Below are 19,637 nucleotides of genomic sequence, written 5' to 3' on the forward strand. Positions count from 1 at the left end.
TAATGCTTACTTCTGTGCAAATGAGTGAACAGCCCAATACCCTTCAACAGCTTTTTTTTGGAAACATTCCTCTGCTAAAGAACGAGTCTCTCCTAAATACATTATGACGATTTTATGTCTTCTCTCTAATTTACAATATTCTTGGGTTTTGAAGCTGGATTATGTTCATGTATAATTACTCTCACATTGCTACGAGGGGCCAAATTGCGGGAATGATAGAGCATCTGAAGACTGGATCTGGGAAGAGTTTTAAGCAGGTCAGCTGCCTTTGCTCATGCTGTTTCCCAATACACATGGCATTTTCTATCAGCATGTACTTGTCCAAATCCTCTTGCTTAAAGGTCAAGCTTAAACCTCACTTCCTGGAAGAAGTTGTACTTGAGTCGTTTAGCACATGTAATCACTCTCCTTTCTCAGAGAAAAGGGACAAGAATGGATAGTTTCTTAGCAACTCCTGTGTTGGATCATCACCTATCTCATCTAATGTTTACACAAGACTCCGTGAAATAGGTATTATTATTTTGGTTTGGCAAAGGGAAATGAACTGACGTATCCACGGTCACATAGCTAGGAGGTAGGACAGTCAGGATGTGAATTCAGGTCTGTCTGACAGTAAAACTCTTTCTACCATGCTGTATGACTTCTTAGAACTTTCAAGGTGTTTAGAGCAAGATACACATTCCTTAGCACTGCCTTGGATACCGTTGCTTGGTATTTGCAATTGTTTCATGTGTGGGTTTTCTACTCCCAGCAATGGTTGAATGCCTTTGAAAGCAGTTCCTAGAAACACAAAGAAGACGTGTCCTCCACCTCGTGGCAGTTTGGCACAGAGTTACAGACATGAAGTGAAAGATATTTCCTAGCCCATTATAGGGAGTCCGATGGAAGTCTACAGAGGATACTGAGGGAGACACAAAGGATGGAGTGGTCTCTTTCTTCTACCTGTGGACGTTGGGGTAAGGGTGGGTGGGAACAGAAAAGATTTTGTAGAGAGATGATACTTTAGTTCTTCAGATGAGCAGGTATTTGTCAGGAACCAGGAAGATTTGGTTCAGGGGAAGGGGAACTGAGGAGAGGCTCAAAGGGGAAAACATCCCAGGCAACAAGAAGGCGGCACTGGGCCAGGAACCCCAGCCAGGTGTGTGTGCTGCAGAGTGGTAAACAGCTCAGTATGCTTGGATCACACATTGAGAGGGCAGGGCAAGGGGGACATCCAGACAAGAGGCTAGAGGGAGAGGAGGGCAGGGGCCAGGACGTGGGTTTCTTGAATACTTACCGAGTTTGAATTTTTTTTTTTTTTTTTTCGGTACGCGGGCCTCTCACTGTTGTGGCCTCTCCCATTGCAGAGCACAGGCTCCGGACGCGCAGGCTCAGCGGCCATGGCTCACGGGCCCAGCCGCTCCGCGGCATGTGGGATCTTCCCGGACCGGGGCACGAACCCGTGTCCCCTGCATCGGCAGGCAGACTCTCAACCACTGCGCCACCAGGGAAGCCCCCGAGTTTGAATTTTATTCATTGTTTCTTATGCCATTGAAAGAGTTTAAACAGGGGTACAGTTTAATTCAACACAGAACTTTGTTTTGTATATGTATGTGGTAGGGGAATTATTTGAAAGGTACTTAAATAGTGGACGGGAGGGCAGTTAGGAGACTATTGCAGTTATCCTGGCGGGAGGTGAGGAGGAACTGGATTAGTGAGGCGCCATGAGGTGGGAGGGTAGTCATGGAGACGGAGGCAGCCTAGCTTTCTTCTGTGAACTGCCTGGACTGCTTCTTGTGGGCAGGGGTCATCTCATACCCAACCCATCTCTGTTGGTCTTTACAGCACGTGGACTCCCTATTTCTTATGCCTGCAGTGCTAAGAGCTGCATTTGCTGTAAAATAATGAATCAGAGTGGAGATGACTGCAAAGCATGACAGTCCTTTAGCATTTGAACTGCCGCAAGACAGGGAGTGAAACTTAGCCCTCCTTTCTGCAGTGTCCCCATGTGGGCAAAATTACCATCATCATTAGCTGGTATTAGAAGCAGTAGATGAAAATAACTTTCGAATTAAAAATAATGTTTTCAGGAAAGCCAGGAGGAGAAATCAGAATGATTTACCAAAATAATTTTTCTAGCAGGACTCTGGCTATTTATATGCCCATATAAGTGAAACTGAATTATATGAACGAGTGTTAAAGCAATATAAGTGTTTCAAGTTCTTAATTGTGTGTCCTTGAAGCCTATCATATTTGCGATGGGTAGGTGTAAATCTGTGTTGACAGGTGTAAATTTACACTAATAAATTAATAACACAAGTAAGAAGGCAAACCCCAGCTCCTAGGATGCTGGGTTAGCCATAGAACTAACAGTATCAAGAAAACACAGATCCAATGTCACAGATCCAATCCAATCAATTCCGATCGATTTTTTCTCTTGATTAGACTAAGATGTGTACAGATGAAATTATAACACTTGGTATTTTTCTCACCTGTGTTTTTCACTTATTAAACTTATTCATCACACTTCTCTACCATTTCTATATCTAGAGGTCTGCTTTAAAGGTGAACCAAAAAAATTAAATACACAGCATCTCTAATGAAGGCTCTGGCAGAGTTTTCCATTCTCTCTATGTGCTGTGACACTGTGAACCTCAGCAAGCTGTTTATCTTCCACGTTCCAATTTCTAGGTTTCTTCTCAAGATCTGTGACAGCTCAGTAAGTGAATGTTTTCTTGTTTTGGGTCCTCTGTACTTCATCTCAAATCTCCTCAAAAAGGGGGAATTCTGGGCTTCCCTGGTGGCGCAGTGGTTGAGAGTCTGCCTGCCGATGCAGGGGACACGGGTTCGTGCCCCGGTCCGAGAAGATCCCACATGCCGTGGAGCGGCTGGGCCCGTGAGCCATGGCCGCTGAGCCTGCGCGTCCGGAGCCTGTGCTCCGCAACGGGAGAGGCCACAACAGTGAGAGGCCCGCGTACCGCAAAAAAAAAAAACAAAAAAAACAAAAAACGGGGGGGAGGGGATTCTGTCTTGTCATCTTTGATCATCTTCAGTTCCTAATAAAATGTCTTGGCACCTAACAGGTGTCATTTAGTCTATGCTAGATGAATAAGGACAAATGTCTGTCTTTCTGGTACAGGGAATATTGTTTTTTGGTGTGAGATTGGGTGAAAGAAGGAGATACTAGTGAACTGAATTGATAGAAATCATTGAGAAAGTAGGAAAACACCCGGCATGGCAAATGATATGTTCAATTTTATGTAGGCTGAGTTCACCAAAACCATCACCTTAAACGAAACCATTTTGGTGGGTCTTTATTTTTAACAAGAGAACAAATCCATACTTTTATTTATTTACTTTTCAATAAGTTTAAATCCTTGAAGGGTACAGCATCACTTGGATTCTGTGTCCAATGGCCTTAGCAGGAAGGTTGCTTCGGAATTTGGCACAAATCATGCCACTGTTTCCATCAATGCAAGTTACATTTCCCCAGATTACTCTGGTTTTGTTCAATTTTCCACCAGGAATTACTGTGTTGTTCTTTGCTTTGTGCACCTAAGCACACCTCTGGCCTACATAGAATTCAGTTTCATCTCAAGCATAAACACCTTTAATTTTAAGAAGAGCTGTGTGCTCCCTCAAGTTCCGGGGACCCCACTTATAGCCAGCAAAAATGGCCTTGGACCACAGCCTTCCAGACGTATTTGTCAGTTTAGAAGTCCTGTGCCCAGTAGGCTTCCACGGGCTCCAAGGCAGCTGAGAGAGCCTTTCTGGTGTGATCTTCAGGATATTGACCTCTTAAGCTCTGAACCATGAACAATTATTTTTTAACAGTAATATCCACTTAAAAATTCAGACTTAGAAGAACAAGTCTTCAGGAACTTCATTCTGAAAAAGTGAGATGCTACAAAATCTTAATCATATGTACAGATAGCTAAACCCTGAAGGCCTGCATGCACAGCTCGAGTGGTTATATTGTTAGCTCTGCCTCTAGTGGGGGGGTTGAGCTAGGTGGGACACCAGTCACCCTCATGGTCACCTGGGCTGCTCTGCCTCTTCAAATTGACTAGGCAAGACTCTCCATCCTCTTGATCTTGGAAGAAATGATTTTAGCTTTTCACCATTGAGTATGATGTTAGCTGTGGGTTTGTCATCTATGGCCTTTATTATGTTGAGGTAGATTCCCTCTATGCCCAGTTTCTGGAGAGTTTTTATCATGAATGGGTGTTAAAAGTTATCAAAAGCTTTTTCTTCATCTATTGAGATGATTGTATGGTTTTTATTCTTCAATTTGTTTCTGTGGTGTATCACGCTGATTGATTTGTAGATACTGAAAAAATCATTGCATCACAGGGATAAATCCCACTTGATCATGGTGTATGATCCTTTTAATGTGTTGTTGGATTTGGTTTGCTAGTATTTTGTTGAGGATTTTTGTGTCTATGATCATCAGTGATACTGGCCTGTAATTTTCTTTTTTTGTGATATCTTTGTCTGGTTTTGGTATCAGGGTGATGGTGGCCTCATAGAATGGATTTGGGAGTGTTCCTTCCTCTGCAACTTTTTAGAATAGTTTCTGAAGTATAGGTGTTAACTCTTCTCTAGGTGTTTGATAGAATTTTCCTGTGAAGCCATCTGGTCCTGGACTTTTGTTTTTTTGGAGTTTTAAAATTACTGATTCAGTTTCATTACTGATAATTATTCATCTGTTCATATTTCCTCTTTCTTCCTGGTTCATCTTGGGAGATTGTACATTTCTAAGAATTTGTCAATTACTTCTAGGTTGTCTCCATACGCAGTCTGCCTGTACTAGTTTCCTACTGCTGCCATAACAGTTTACCACAAATTTACTCATTTACAGCCACTTCCACATTTCTGTAGATCAGAAGTCTTTGTGGATTCTACTGGGTTCTCTGTTCCCGTTCTTACAAGGCCAAAATCAAGGTGCCAAACAGGCCGGGCTCTTCCCTGGAAGCTCTGGGGAAGAATCCATTTCCAGGTTCATTCTGATTGTTGGCAGAAACAGGTTTTTGCAGTTGTAGGACTGAGATCCTCATTTCCTTACTGGCTGTCAGTCAAGGTCCGCTCCCTGTTCCAGGGGCCCCCTGGGTTCCTTCCCATGTGGCCCCCTCCATCTTTAAGCCGGCACTGGTCCATTGAATCCTTCTCTTGCTTCAAATCTATCATACTTCCCCTTTGCCTTTCTCTTCTACCACCAGCCAGAATATGTTCTCTGCTTTTAAGGATGCATGTGTTACATTGGGTTCCTCAAACAGTCCAGGGTAATCTCCCCATGTTAAGGTGAACAGGCTAGAAGCCTTAAAATTCCACCTGCAAAGTCCTTTTTGTCATGTAACAAAACATATTCGTGTGTGTGATATCTTAGAGTCACAGTTTCTGGGGACTAGGGTGAGGCATTTTTAAGAGGCCATCTTAGAAATTCTGTTACCACACCTCCCCAAAAGGAGGCCTTCTATGGAGGGTATCTATGGGTAACAGTCCATTAACAAAGCACTGTCACTTTGCATATCGCCTCGATGAGTTCCCTTTAGGTCTAGTTTCTGAAAATGAGACATTTTATTTGATTAATAGCAAAAGAAACCAGGTCACCAGCAATAAAAGGACTGAAACTTAGGACGTGTTTCATGTGCATGTAGGAACTTGCCTGTGCACAGAAGGTGTCAGTTCATCTCGTGGTCGCTCAGCTATGTTATGGGTACAGGTAGCACCATGTGTCGTGCTTTGAATATATCGTATCTCAGTGCAGCATTGAATGAGAACATGGATGCTGATGATTATCAAGTCTCAGGTAGTAAATTTATGTAGTGGGAATTACCACTCTTTGGGATAAAGCTTCCTTTTTTTTTTCCAAGCTAGAAGATGCTTACAGGAACAATTCATGTCATGAAGGACTATCACTGTATATATGCTCCTATCACCAGCTTCCAGGTGACATGCAAGAGAAGCTATTTAACTTTTAGTTACTAATTCAATAAGGAATTTCAATAACCCAACAAATTAAAATAAGTGGGAAGTGCAGATTTAATACTTGAACGTATACCGTCAATCTTAAACTTGCTAAATAAGAAAATCAAACTCGTTTTCATACTGAAGAATAAAGGGATTACTATGTAGTATTTGACCCCCAAAAGGTGTTGTTAAGGTAATGTTATAATCGATGGAAACTGAGAATTTAGGAAATGAGAGAATATAGAGCCATACGTCAAAAGTGCCCTAAGACAGATAGAGGTAGTAAATCTCTACATTACATATTTTATACAAGATGCCTATTTTATACATTCTGTTTTATACATCCCCCCCACCTTGTATGTTTTTCAGGCTTGTTGGTTTGCTTATTAGCTTTTAGAGTATGGACTTTTTTTTTTAATAGATTTTATTGGAGTATAATTTCTTCACAATACTGTGTTAGTTTCTGTTGTACACCAGAGTGAATCAGCCATATACATACATATATCCCCATATCCTCTCCCTTTTGAGCCTCCCTCCCACCCTCCCTATCCCACCCCTCTAGGTCATCGCAAAGCACTGAGCTGATATCCCTGTGCTATGCTGCTGCTTCCCACTAGCTATCTATTTTACATTTGGTAGTGTATATATGTCGATGCTACTCAACATCACTAATTATTAGTATGTACTTTTATGGAAGAAAAATATGTAATGATTTGGGATGGGAAAGAAATGTTATAATAGTAAAGAAGGCATTAACTAGATTTATTAAAATTTAAAAATAAATGTAAAGTGGTATAATATGGATGACTGTATACTGACCTGATAAGCAATTTCCATACATAACTTTTGATGACATTGTGAGATGTTATGACCATTGGTGAGATATCATATTCTGCAGACATTTCTGTGTCTTTAACATGAGAATGATGGAATCTTCTCTAAGTTTTCTCCCGTGAGACCACTTGTAAGAGCAAAGCTAGTTGGTACTTATTTAATGCACTGAGGTCCTTTGCAGGGCACCTTTAAAGCACTATTTTGATTTAATTCTGAATCAACTGTATTCCTGAGTTTGGAAAATCAAATTTTAACATGAACTTGCAAATAGCCCCAGTGCTTCACCCCTAATTCATATTCCAGCAACCTTCACTGTAGCAGGAAGCAGAGTCAAGCTGTTGCCATGAAGATTGTTTCAAGAGCTCAGAAATCCTCCAGGGACCCCTTTATCACTGCTTTTCAAAGAAGCCTTTATTCCTCTCTTCTCCTGTTTCCTGCAAAGGGAGTTGTGTCTAATACTTGAGGACATGGTAAGGCCTACAAGGACCTGAGGACTGCTCCAGGACTGTGATCTTCGGAATTGTGAAATCTATCATTCTGGTCCTTATCCTTCTTTCTTCCCACTCTGCCACGTTGTAACAAATGCTGTTGTTTGTGAAACTTTACTGTATGGTAAAACCTGCTTTTTATTTTTAAAGGACTGTGCTCCCAGGCCAATTGGCATTTGTCTTGTTTTAAGTCTTCTGTGTAAAGGTCCATCAGACTCATTAAAGTAACATTTTTGGACTGTATTATCTATTTGAAGATCTTAATTGATATACAATTTTCTTTATTAATGGGCACCAAAAAGTGTCTTAATCTAAGCCAATAATGTTAACTTTTATTTCAAGGTATGTTATGCTTAAATTTTTTTTTCCTCTGAAAGGTGATGAGATAGTAAAAAAAAAAAAAAAAAAGTAGAAAAAAGTGTGTATTGATATTGCTAATTACAGATATGAATGTATAGGCAAAGTTAGTATATGGATTTAATGTATTTTCAGTAAATTTAGAAATAAAAATCATCTCATGTATTTCATCTTATATGAGGTAACTGGGAATTGCTATTTCCCTTTTGAAAGGAAAAATAGAAGCTTTTTATTTTATTTTTTTGGCCACACCCAGTGGCATGCAGGATCTTAGTTCCCCGACCAGGGATCAAACCTATGCCCACTGCAGTGGAAACGAAGAATCCTAACCATTGGACCATCAGGGAATTCCCAGGAAAAATTGAAGCTTTTTAACGTCACAACATTCTTAGGGAAGCATAGTTGTCCTATTTCATAGGGGACATGGAGAAAGAGAAAATAATGTAGATTTTTAAGGAGGCTAAAGGTGGTAGACTTTCTCCATCATATTTATACTCAGTCCAATAGATCTTAACATTTTCTTCTGAAGAGAATATTAATCTTGGTCATGCATTATCAGACTAGGCCGTGAGTACATCCTGGCAGAATATGGATGTATATGAAAGTAGAATATGAATATATATGAAATGTATTATATGCAATATATATATTATTTATAATGAGGCAGAAGCTAAATTTGTATTTATTTTTGAGCTAAAACATTAGAGTTCAGGAATTCCCTGGCAGTCCAGTGGTTAGGACTTGGTGCTTTCACTGCCAGGGCCAGGGTTCAATCCCTGGTTGAGGAACTAAGATCCTGCAAGCTGCGTGGTGTGGCCTAAATAAATAAATAAAATAAAACATTAGAGTTCAAAGACATTACAGCTCATGGGAAAGCAGAACTGATGCATGAGTTAGGAATTTATTCTTCTCTGAAGTAAGGGCTTTTTCAGTGGCAAAGCTTGAGAATGCTGATCTGTATGATGGAGAAATTAGTGTTTGGACAAGAAATAAACTAATATATTCTGTTATGGTCTGAAAGGAAAATAATACTTGCCTTCAGGTAGTTAGAATTACTGTACAGATCCAGGCTCACAGTAGGATGACCATTTTTCCCATTTTCAATTATTTGAGGACATAAAAACAAAACAAATACCATTATTGAGTACCTGCTATATACAAGCCAGAACTGTATGTACTGAATTGGCCAGGACAGGCAGAATTCATGGCCATAAGGAGGGCAGGCCCTGGCCAAGATTCAGGGTAGCAGGAAAGGTCTAGCCAGGTGGATGGAACATAATGTCCCATAACATGTAGAAATTGACAAGTGGGAACAAATGATTTCTTAGCAAGTTAGAGGCCTCGGGCTGGTCTAAAGGAGGTAAAAAGAATATATTGACAAACAGGTGGAAACAAAATAATGAAATGTCCAGAGGGAAGTATTTGGAAAGCATCAAGTCGACCTGGTTGCAGGTAGGAAAACCAAGTCCTTGGGAGCAGAAGAAAGTGACCTGCAAGACTTCTAGTTGAGCGGAATCAAGGCATAGGGCTTATCATCAACCTGGGACTCAGCAGGCAGGAACCTTCCAGGGATCTGGGGTCAAGCCTGTTTATGGTTTCTTAGAAAACTGCTGTCTTGAATGGGATTGGGGTGAGGCTGACAGCAAGTGGGATTTGATGCTTGTCCCTCAGTACTGACCCGAGTAGCTCATGATGGTTATCTTGTCAGCAAAGGGGACTAATTCTAGAGCTCAGAATAAGGAAGAAAATGCAGACAGTAGTCATATATATAGTCTCAGGTGAGGAGTGAGGAAAGCTTCTGGCACCTCTCCAGTTGTTATGCAGGTGCAAAAATTATTTAACTTTTTCTTTCTGTCTTGAATGGATATGCTACCTATTTGGTGGCATAACACACAGATTCAAATTAAACGTCAATGCATACTTTAATGTTTTAATCAATGTACATACTAAATGATTTGAATTGGAAAAGGAATTTTGGGAACAGAATCCAACGTTAAGCTTGACAGGAAGTGAATATTTGGACAAGGAATACTGGAGCATTCTACTATGGCATATGTTCAGGTTTAGAATAAGACTATATTTTTCAAACCAATCTAGGGATACAAAACCAAATCTATATAGAATGGGAATATTAGATGAAAAATTCGCTTGTTAGAATGGAATTCAGACCTTCCATGTAGAACTGCAGGAGAAGTGCAGTCAGCAGTGACCCGTAGGAATGAGGACCTGGCTTGATGGAGGGAGAATGGGAGAGTCTGGTCCAGCGAGGACAGAAGTACAGTTAGGAAGAGCCCTGGAAAACAAGTTCTCTTTCAAGCTGCACTGGAAGTAGGCATGCACTTGCTTATGCTAGACTTGAGCTTTGTGTGGCAAGCAGGATCAGTACACAGCACCCCCCTTTCTTTGCCCGTTCAGTCGTTGCTCTTGGGGTTTCGCAAGCTGCCTGCTCACATGAATCTCCATTTTGTCCACGCCTGGCAATAGCTGCTCGGAACCTCGCCTCTGGCAGCTGATGATTTCAAGTATCCAGACCTGTCATGATGCTCTCCAGGAGAGGCGTCAGGCTGTCATCTGGTATTAGGCAGCCCCCAGCTGACACAAAAGGCCTTTCACTGAGTGCCCTTCTCTCTCAGGCTTTTGAATTACATATTTTGATAGCGGTTGAGGTAAGCAACAAGTTCAGAATCTAAACTGAGGCATTCAGTTGCTCTCCTAACCACTTGGCCTAATTTCTTTAGTCACTATTTTGCGGTTTGAGCCAAGTTTGCATAGTTTTTGACAATTTCAAGGCCTTAGATGCAACCATTGATTTCTTCAGAAGGGCTGTTCCATGGGTCATGAAAACTGAGCAGCTGGGCACTTTCTTCTCATCCTCGTCATAGCCAAGGAAATGAAAAGACCACAGGTTTAAGAAAACTCGATGAAGCTAATCTTTCTTCCTCTGGACCCAGCTCAAGTCCGCTTCATTCTTCAGCAGAAGAATGTCAGGCCCTGCCTCTGAGGTGCTTCTCTTACCATAGATGATGTGACACAACCATACTGTTGACCAGAATCTAAGACAAATCTTGACCTTCGCATGTGAGAATTACAGAGCTTTACCCAGATTTCTTCTTGCTGTTACTCTGCTACTGACCTGTATGCCTATTGTGATAACTAGGGTTCAAACTTGTTAACAATTTCGATAAAATGATTTTTCTTTCGTGCTTTTCTTGGTGCCCCTATCTTTGTTTATTATATATGTATGCTTCCAGAATCAGGGTCCAATATACTTGTGTAGTGGGTGTTTATTTATGGCTATTGTTTAAACATTATGCCTTCTTTGGTAACCACATCCCAAATTTCTTCAGGGGCCATGCCTTCCCCAGTTGCAGAGATGGAATACATGACCCAGTTTTAAGTCATTCTTGTTTCACTAGCCCGTGACATGGGTTCAAGGCTAGGCACGTGACTCAAGCAGGTTCCATCAGAGTGAGAATGAGAGCTGTTTTGTAGACTCTATCAATAAACACAGGCTTTAATTTTTGCAAGCTAAGGTCTAAGGAACTGTATGCTTTGGAGCTTTAGCCATCATGTATGGGCCATTGATGGTGACTGTGTTAAACAATGAAGCTAACATACAGAGGAGAGGAGAGCTAAGTAGAGGTGACAGAAGCAGACCATCTTGTGACGTCATTTGAATCCTTCCAAGAATCCATGTCTTTATTTTTTTTTTTTAATTGAAGTATAGTTGGTTTACAATGTTGTGTTAGTTTCTGGTGTGTAGCAGCGTGATTCCATTATATATAGGTGTCTCAAGAATCCGTGTCTTAACCCAACTGTGAGTCAGTTTATTCTCTACTTTGCTTCAACAAGTTTGTCTTGGATTTTCGGTATCTTGAATTTAAAAAAAAGTAACTGAGCATTTCAGTCTAATGCTTGGGCTTGGCTACTTGCTGACAGGCTTCTTGATATCACCTGTGACCTGGGTCTTTGATCTTCTTCACCCACCTTCATACTTTCTATGCTGGGTTTACACCCTGTTGGGACATCTTGATATTTCATATTCAATTCCGATGCTCTTTTATAGTCTGGATGAAATTCCAAGATATAATAACTGTGTTTTTCCCCTTGAGTATTTTAGGAAAGCTTAATGACTCAATAAATAAATTACCTCTTCAGTAACTCAAAGTGGAGAGGCTTCAAGGAATTTCACATAACTGACCACCGGGTACACAAATATATTAAGGTCAGTGGCTCATTAGTTTTTCTTTCTCTAGCGTGGATGTTGTTATATCATTTTACTGTCTTTGATCATGACCTTTCTGACATTCTACTTGGCTGGCAAGTAACAAGATAACTGCTCATAAAGGGAAGAGATGATGAAAGAGATTTCTGTAATAGATTTTACTATAATGGGATCAGAATGGCAGGGAAAGAAAAGGAGTAGTTAGAAGCAAAACAGCCCAGGTTCTCACTACCATGCATTTTGTGGTTTTCTGAGAAATTAAAGATGACCTGAGAAGCGAGGTTCAAACAACACATTTTGAAATCAGTAACAGTCCTAGGGACCTTCTCCTATAGACCATGGACTGTGTGAGAATGGAGGTTGGTTCTGGGTATCATGTCGAAGCCCAATCTGTGTTTCAAAATAAAGGCCAACTTAAGCCTTTTAGCAATACTAACAATGCCCTGTGGTAAAAGTTCCCATTCTACTCCTTGTGGTATCCAGTACCTCTTTTAACCCTAATTGTACCTTTTTAATTGGAGCTTTCCCCAAACTCTTCTTTTTTTTATGGTTCATTCTGTGCTGAGGGGATACAGATGCCTCATGGGTCAAAACCAAACCAAACTGCTCCACAGCAAATTGAGAAACACCTGAAGTTTTCTCTATTCTTGACCCTCTCTTTCCTTGATTGCTTCCAGCTCTCCTTCTCTGCCCTTCCACTGAGGTTCTCCCCTCTGCTTTTTGATTCTTATCCATTGTGTAAAACATTTCAGCTCAGTGCTAAGAAAGTAGCTAGGAAAGAAGCTTGCAATATGAGGGGCAGAGAGGCTTCTGGAGATAAGAGGGAGTGACAAGGGCTTGATGCTTTTAATTTGAAAAGTCTTCATAGAAGAGCTTAAATATGAACAGTTTTGAAAAAAGAGTCATCATGATTTAAGCAAAGAAAATGTAAGGGATTACTAGGAAAATGAGTCAGCTGGAGAAGATAGTCCACCTTTTTTAGTTAGAATTAGATTCAGTTGTTAATAGGAAATATTAGACTTAAAAATATTAAACAAAAAAAAGTTAATGAAACATCAGTATGTTAGTATGTTAACGTCACACTTTAAACACTAGTCTGGTGCTTTGTGGTCATTAGGGATCCAGGATCCTATCATTCTTCTCTTACCATCTGAGGTCATGGCTTACATTCTCGAAAGTATTACCTCTTGGTTCAAAATGGCTTCTGAAGCTCTAGTCACCAAATGTGTTTTGTAGTTGGGAAGAAGGAAAAGAGGCAAAAGGGGAAATTTTTCTTACAGTGAAGTTGGTTTCCTTTAAGCAGTTTTCCCAGAATTCCCATACAGGACTTCTGTTTATCTCATTGGCCAGAGCTTGGTCACATGGACATACCTTGCTGTAACATTGTCTGGGAAATGTAGTCTTTTAACTGGTTGCATTTCCATCCCACATAAAATCTATTCTTGTAAGTAAGGAAGGAGGAGGGAATGGCTCTTGGATAGCAGCTTGTACTCTGCTAAAAAAATCCTTGAAATCTATGGTTGCTTTTTAGGAGATACACTAAGTTATTAGAAGATTTACAGACCTGCAAGGAATTTGGTTCTTCTTATTTTCAATGTATGAATTGGTAAGAGTCTTAGTAAGAATATTGGCCTTGAGTGTAATGACTTGGGTATAAGAGGATGGAAATTGTAATTTCTGAGAAGGGGTTTATAACATTTGGTTATAAAGTAAAGTAGAGAAGGATGTAAAAATATTTTAAAGTTTGGGTGTTAAGTATGACAAAAATGGTCAAACAGAAGTTAGAAAGGGATGAGTAGCCCAGTAAAATATATGAATTGAACACTGAAAAAATCGAGGTAGATTTCAGTTGTATGCTTGTGGTACTGGACAAGGGTGGGGAGAAAGCCTAAAATAGAGTAAACAATGGGTAGTATTTAGAAGTAAAACCAGTGCATTCTAGTGTTGAGGTTGGCCATCTGGTTGAGAGGCAAGTCATGTAAAGTATATGAGTGAAGGGGAACACTTGCAACACAATAGGGAATATTGGAAATTGTAGGGAATATTCTAAAGGGGCAGCTGCTGCTTGGCTGCAGCCAATCATTGCCATCAAAGAAATCAGGCTTAGGTCTTCTACTTTTTCAGGAGAAGATAGAAATCCAGACTTCTGTATAACCTTCCAGATTTAAAAATAATTTTGCAGGTCAAGCAAATATGTCTGAAGACTGGATTTGCCCAATGGATCAGTTTTGCAGCTTCTGATCTAGTTCAACATCTTTATTTTACTGAGACTGAGAGAGATCTAGTGACTTGCCCAGGGTAACGTAGCTCATCAGTAGATCCCTGCCTCTTGACTCCCCTTTGTCTTTATACTTTTAGAGCTAAGAAAGTCACATGGAACTGTTTGGTGGAAAGGAATAATCAGGGGAATTAGGCGTTTCACATGGGTTTGCAGTTAACTCCCAAAGTGCCTAGCACAGTGCTTAGCATTCAGGGGCATCTATCAATGTTAGCTCAGTCTCTATGTGAATTGTTCAAAACATGTAGGTTAATGAATGAAATAGAGGAAAAGGCAAAAGCAAAAGAATAAATATCACACCTTGGGGAGTTCCCATAATTAACCATGGAAACAAGATAATGAATTAGCAAAGATGCATCCAAGGAGCAGTCAGAAGCAGCCAGGATTTCTTTGTGAACCTCGTGCCTTTACCTTTGCCCTAATTACAGCTTTAGGCTGTAAATGTTTTAATTTGGGGGTAATTTCCAGCCCTTTAATAAATTTCTTTCCAATTATACTGCCACCTTAAACTTACAGCCTCATAAGAAAGTGTGGTCTTCAGAGAATATTTCTTCTCCCCTTAGTTGAAATTAGATAGATTGATTAATTTTGGCTTAAATTTATAAAAATGTGCAGTTGTATCTTGAGATTATCCCACCATTAGTGGTTAAGTGTCTCCAGAATAAGTAATTACTGTCACTAAAAGACAAATTTGTCAGAAGAAATGTCCTTTGAAAATCCCCTTTTCGGTATAAATATGTCCTTACGTGTCACCAAAATTTGCTGTGTTATCTCAGTAACATAGATCACAGGGAAATAATTTTTGAAGTGACCAATTCTATTTTAGGTTTTAATGTGCATAGTGAAATATATTTGTAAGACACTGTTTAAAGTTCTTAGGAGAGAAGTCCCTGGAAACTAGAATTTTTAATTTAATGCTCATGTTAGAATCTTGACTAGAGAACACAATGGAAAGACCTTGGGGATCTGGTAGATTCCATAGGCAGTTTATCTCAGAACTAACTGCTTTTGCAGTGGATTTTGCTTACAGTAGTAATAGCCTGTATTTATAATTTGTTCGCCTGGAAATTATCTCACAAAACTGAATTACCTACAAGGTCAGTGGTGCTGGACTAAGGTTACATACTGGTAAATTTTTTTTTTTTTTTGATTGGATTTATCACTCTAATACCCCAGCTAAACAGTGCTGGAATGCAGTCACTAAAAAGAGAAGAAAAAATGTCTGTTAATCATTTGATGTTTAGCCATGCCCTTATACTTTTTTTCTTTCCTTTTTAGTTCCAAGTCACATATAAAATACCTGCTGATCTCAACAAGAAAATGAGATTCTTCTCTGCTATCACCTGAAGCTGCTGTGACCATAAAACTAAACAATTACATTTTGTCTCCTTGCCCATAAAGCATGCCCAGCAGAGCGGGTCCAATATCTTATCTTTCTACCCAGATAGTGCTTGTTGCTGAATACACAGAGCCTGATTTTACAATCTTCGCTCAACTCTGACTTCCACCATTCTCAGTGGGGGGTGGTGGTGGAAATTCTTATGAAAGGTTTATAAATGATGTGAAAATGGGCTATAATTTTGTAACTTGCTTTCATTGTCATCTGGGATCTGTTGAGATTCTTTTGAGTAGAGTCAACCCAGTTCACAGTTGTGTGCTACAAGTCTGCAGGATGGAGGAGAGAAAGCACGACCTCATCACTTGGATGGGAGTTTCTGACATTGCAGGGGCAAAGATGATGCAAATCAAAGATACCCTTGATCACAGTTTTTTTTGTTTTGTTTTTTTTGCGGTACGCGGGCCTCTCACCGTTGTGGCCTCTCCCGTTGCGGAGCACAGGCTCCGGATGCGTAGGCTCAGAGGCCATAGGCTCACAGGCCCAGCCGCTCCGCGGCATGTGGGATCCTCCCGGACCGGGGCACGAACCCGTGTCCCTGGCCTCGGCAGGCAGATTCTCAACCACTGCACCACCAGGGAAGCCCCGATTATAGAGTTTTGAAAGCAACTCTAAAGCTCCCAGGGTGGACAGAAAAGGCCTTTCCCATCTCCACTGCATCCTGAGAAATGAGATGCAGCAAGAAAGATTTCAGGTTCTTAAATTTAGGGGTGTCACATAGCCCTCTGAGAATCAGATAAAAATTATGAACATTTTCACCAGAAAAAATATCCATAAAGATACATACATAGAATTTTGACAACTTGTGTTTTTATTTATTAAAAATTTGAAAGTATTTATTCCCTAAATATTTCTCTGGATTTTTTGGGGGTCCTGGGGCCCAGGTTATGAATTCCTGGACCTCTGAGGATGATTGTGGAAACTTACCTTGGACATCTGTGTAATTTGTGTCCTCCAGCTACACTTACCTAATCTTATATTGGGGGTGATGTTAACAGTAATAACCTGTGCTGTGTGTCTTTTGTGCCTGTCTGCTGCAAAGTTCTTTTCTCTCCCCCCAAGTAATCATATCTAGAAGTCCTTGAGCTGTTTCGGTTGTGTTCATGATCAAGGGCAGACAGTGGTCATATGATGTCCTCTGGTCCTGATGCCTTTGCTGGACACTGATTGCCCCCTCTGTTCCCCTGACCGTGGCCACCTCTGTCAGGCACTGATGACCGCCTGATGGATGATGCCGCATCCCTGCCACTTCTGCTGTGGCCCATGGTGTCCTGCTTCTGCTGAAGCATTGGAGACTTTGAGGGGCTACGCATGCTCTGTCTTTTCCAGATTTCCAGTGATTCCAGGTGCTGTGTCAAGGAGAATGCTTTTCTCTCCTTTGTGTAACTGTTATTCCAATTAGATGGTTTCTAATGAGTTCTGATTTAACACTGTTTAGCAAGACAGAACTTTAACTTTTATTTCTACTTCATTCCTCTTTGGTGTGAAGGGCAAACCCAAGTGACCCCCGATGTACTCAGAATCCTCAGTCTTCTGCCACGATTGAAGTTTGTCTCTGGTCCAGTGGTGTTTGCCCGACTCACTCTCCCTTTGGGAGCTCCTCATGCAAATACCATTTCAGGGGCCTATTCCCTACTTTATTGGGGGTACTCAGAATTTGCCCTCAACAAGGAAAGGACCAGCATAGATTTAAACTAGAAAATTCAAGAACATCAATATTTAAGAATAATATAGACAATAGTGTGACCTTTGGGGCTTAGGCATCTTTTTTGGAGATATTTTGGAGAGCTCTTCCAGATCTCTGTGTGCCCCTCCAGAGACAAACTCTTTGTAATTCTACTCTGCCCTACATCCAAGCCAGTGTAGTATTGTGAAAAATTGCATTAACAAAATTCCAGGCTCTTACTGGAAGTATGTACCTTCTTTATTGTAAATAACTCCATACAGTACCTGTAATAAGTTAGAATCAGGATGATCTTTCTGTCATGATTCTGTTTTTTAGACAACTCATGTACCTCAAACTCCATAGGAATCAATAAAATATGAATCTGAAATAATGCTGAATTTTAAAGCTTAGCATGCGATGTATGGAAAAAATGCCTCACCATTTTTCTCGCTGTCGTTTGAAGGTAGAGGTGTAGATTCATCAAACATTGGAAACACATTTTGAAAATGCCGATATCTCCATCAGTTATAGATTTGTCATAATGCTGACGCCTCCTGCTGTCCCACTGTATTCTTCACTCCTAATCATTTGTCCTCTCCTTGACATGCTGCACTGTGTTCACCCAGCTCAGGGTTGTGCTCTCTCCAGTGTTCTGCACGCCCTCACCTTCAATTTCCTACCAAGCCCATTGGCCATCCTGAAATCAAACAGGGAATTTCCAAACCAGTCTTCATCCATTTGTCTTATGAACTTTCTCTCCCTCCATATCAATTGCATTTTCTCTCATAAATTCTATTATTTAAGACAAGTTTTAAAATATTGAAATATTTTGAGGGACTCCTAGCATAGAAATATATGGGGTTAACTGGGATGTGAAAATAAAATGGAACTTGGTTTTTTCTGAGCTTGATATAATTTCTTTGTGAGGCTTATCTCTTAGGTTTCTATATAGTGTGGGGTGGTGGGGGTTGGTAGGAAAGGAGAATTCTGAAGTTGCAAAATAATTCTCTGACTCCTTAATAAGCTCTTTTGTCTGGCATTCTCTTTCAGGTAGATGCTTGGTTTTCAGCTTTTCTCTCTAGCTCCTTTCTGATATGGCGTCTTGCCTCATGTAGGAGGAGGGCCCTATGTTATCCTGTGGTGTCGGGGCAGAGGGCTTCATTTTCTGCCAGACATCCTCTGGATCTTCTCTGTTCTCATTGGCCTAGTGTGCATTGAGGTGCATCTGACCCCTGGACTCTTAGAAATGTGTGCTGTCACTGCTGAAGTCTGTGACTCTGGCCATTTTCTTTCTTTTTTTTTTTTAATTTCTAGTCTTTTCTCATGCTTTTATTTTTATTTATTTATTTTTGGTTGCGTTAGGTCTTCATTGCTGCGCATGGGCTTTCTCTAGTTGCGGCGAGCGGGGGCTATTCTTCGTTGTGGTGCATGTGCTTCTCATTGCGGTGGCTTCTCTTGTTGTGGAGCATGGGCTCTAGGTGTGTGGGCTCAGTAGTTGTGGCTCGCGGGCTCTAGAGCTCAGGCTCAGTAGTTGCGGCACACAGGCTTAGTCATTCCGCGACATGTGAAATCTTCCCGGACCAGGGATCAAACCCGTGTCTCCTGCATTGGCAGGCGGATTCTTAACCACTGCGCCACTTTTGGGAAGTCCCCCAGACCACATATCATTCTGAAGAAAAGGGGATCATATGAATGGTAATAAGTACTATTGTTCTGCTCCTCATCTTTATCTTTTATCTGGGAACTCTAGTCCCACGCAAAGTTTTCTGTGTTTATTTCTATGATTCTTTCTCACATGTTTCTCTACGGAGCGTGAATGTATAACCAATCATCCTCCATGGCCTCTGCTATCTGGGAAGCCCTGCTCATCCCTTCCATGGTTGTCCAACACTGACAATGGGGGTGATGCTGTTTAGCCAAGGATGCCGTATCTGTTTACCTGCAAACCGAGTGCCCTCTGCTGCTCTGCAAATGCTTGTTGCAGGGTCCTTGGGGAACCTGACTGCTGTGGTCATGCCGCTGCTGCCAGTCGGGGGGGCCGTGCCTCCTGGCTGCTTCCTGTCCTGCCCTAGCTGCATTCAGATGTGCAGAACCCTTCCCACACAGGGCCATGAGGAAGTGGCGAGCAGGTCTCTCTCCTCCTGGTACACTAGTCAGACTTCTTAAGTCTCAGGGAGTTTTGAGGATAAAAAGCTTATTCAGTATTCACTTGCCACTCAGTTCCATGCACAGCAAATATAACCTTCTTGCTCCTCTTTTAGTCACTGGGGTGTTGCTAGTGGGTCAAGCCTGTAAGCCTTATTTCCTCTTTTGGGATTTTTTTGTGTGTTTGATCTTTGGGAGGTTCCTTAATTTCTCATGCAAATGCAAAATGTGTAGGTTCTTCCAACCTGTTTTCCAGACACTATATCACAGTCTTTGTAAAATATATGCTTAATCTGGAG

The 19,637-nt window shown here is 40.9% G+C and overlaps 1 pseudogene; it reads right to left on the reverse strand.

Annotated features, from left to right (window-relative positions):
- Window positions 1-3,296: 3,296 nt before the first annotated feature.
- LOC113617642 (60S ribosomal protein L35a pseudogene) lies at window positions 3,297-16,840 on the reverse strand (annotated as a pseudogene).
- Between the last annotated feature and the right edge of the window lie 2,797 nt (window positions 16,841-19,637).

The sequence above is a fragment of the Aethalodelphis obliquidens genome, unplaced genomic scaffold (genome assembly GCF_003676395.1).
Source record: "Aethalodelphis obliquidens isolate GAN/ISIS:26980383/991018 unplaced genomic scaffold, ASM367639v1 scaffold4, whole genome shotgun sequence".
Taxonomy (NCBI): Eukaryota; Metazoa; Chordata; class Mammalia; order Artiodactyla; family Delphinidae; genus Aethalodelphis; species Aethalodelphis obliquidens.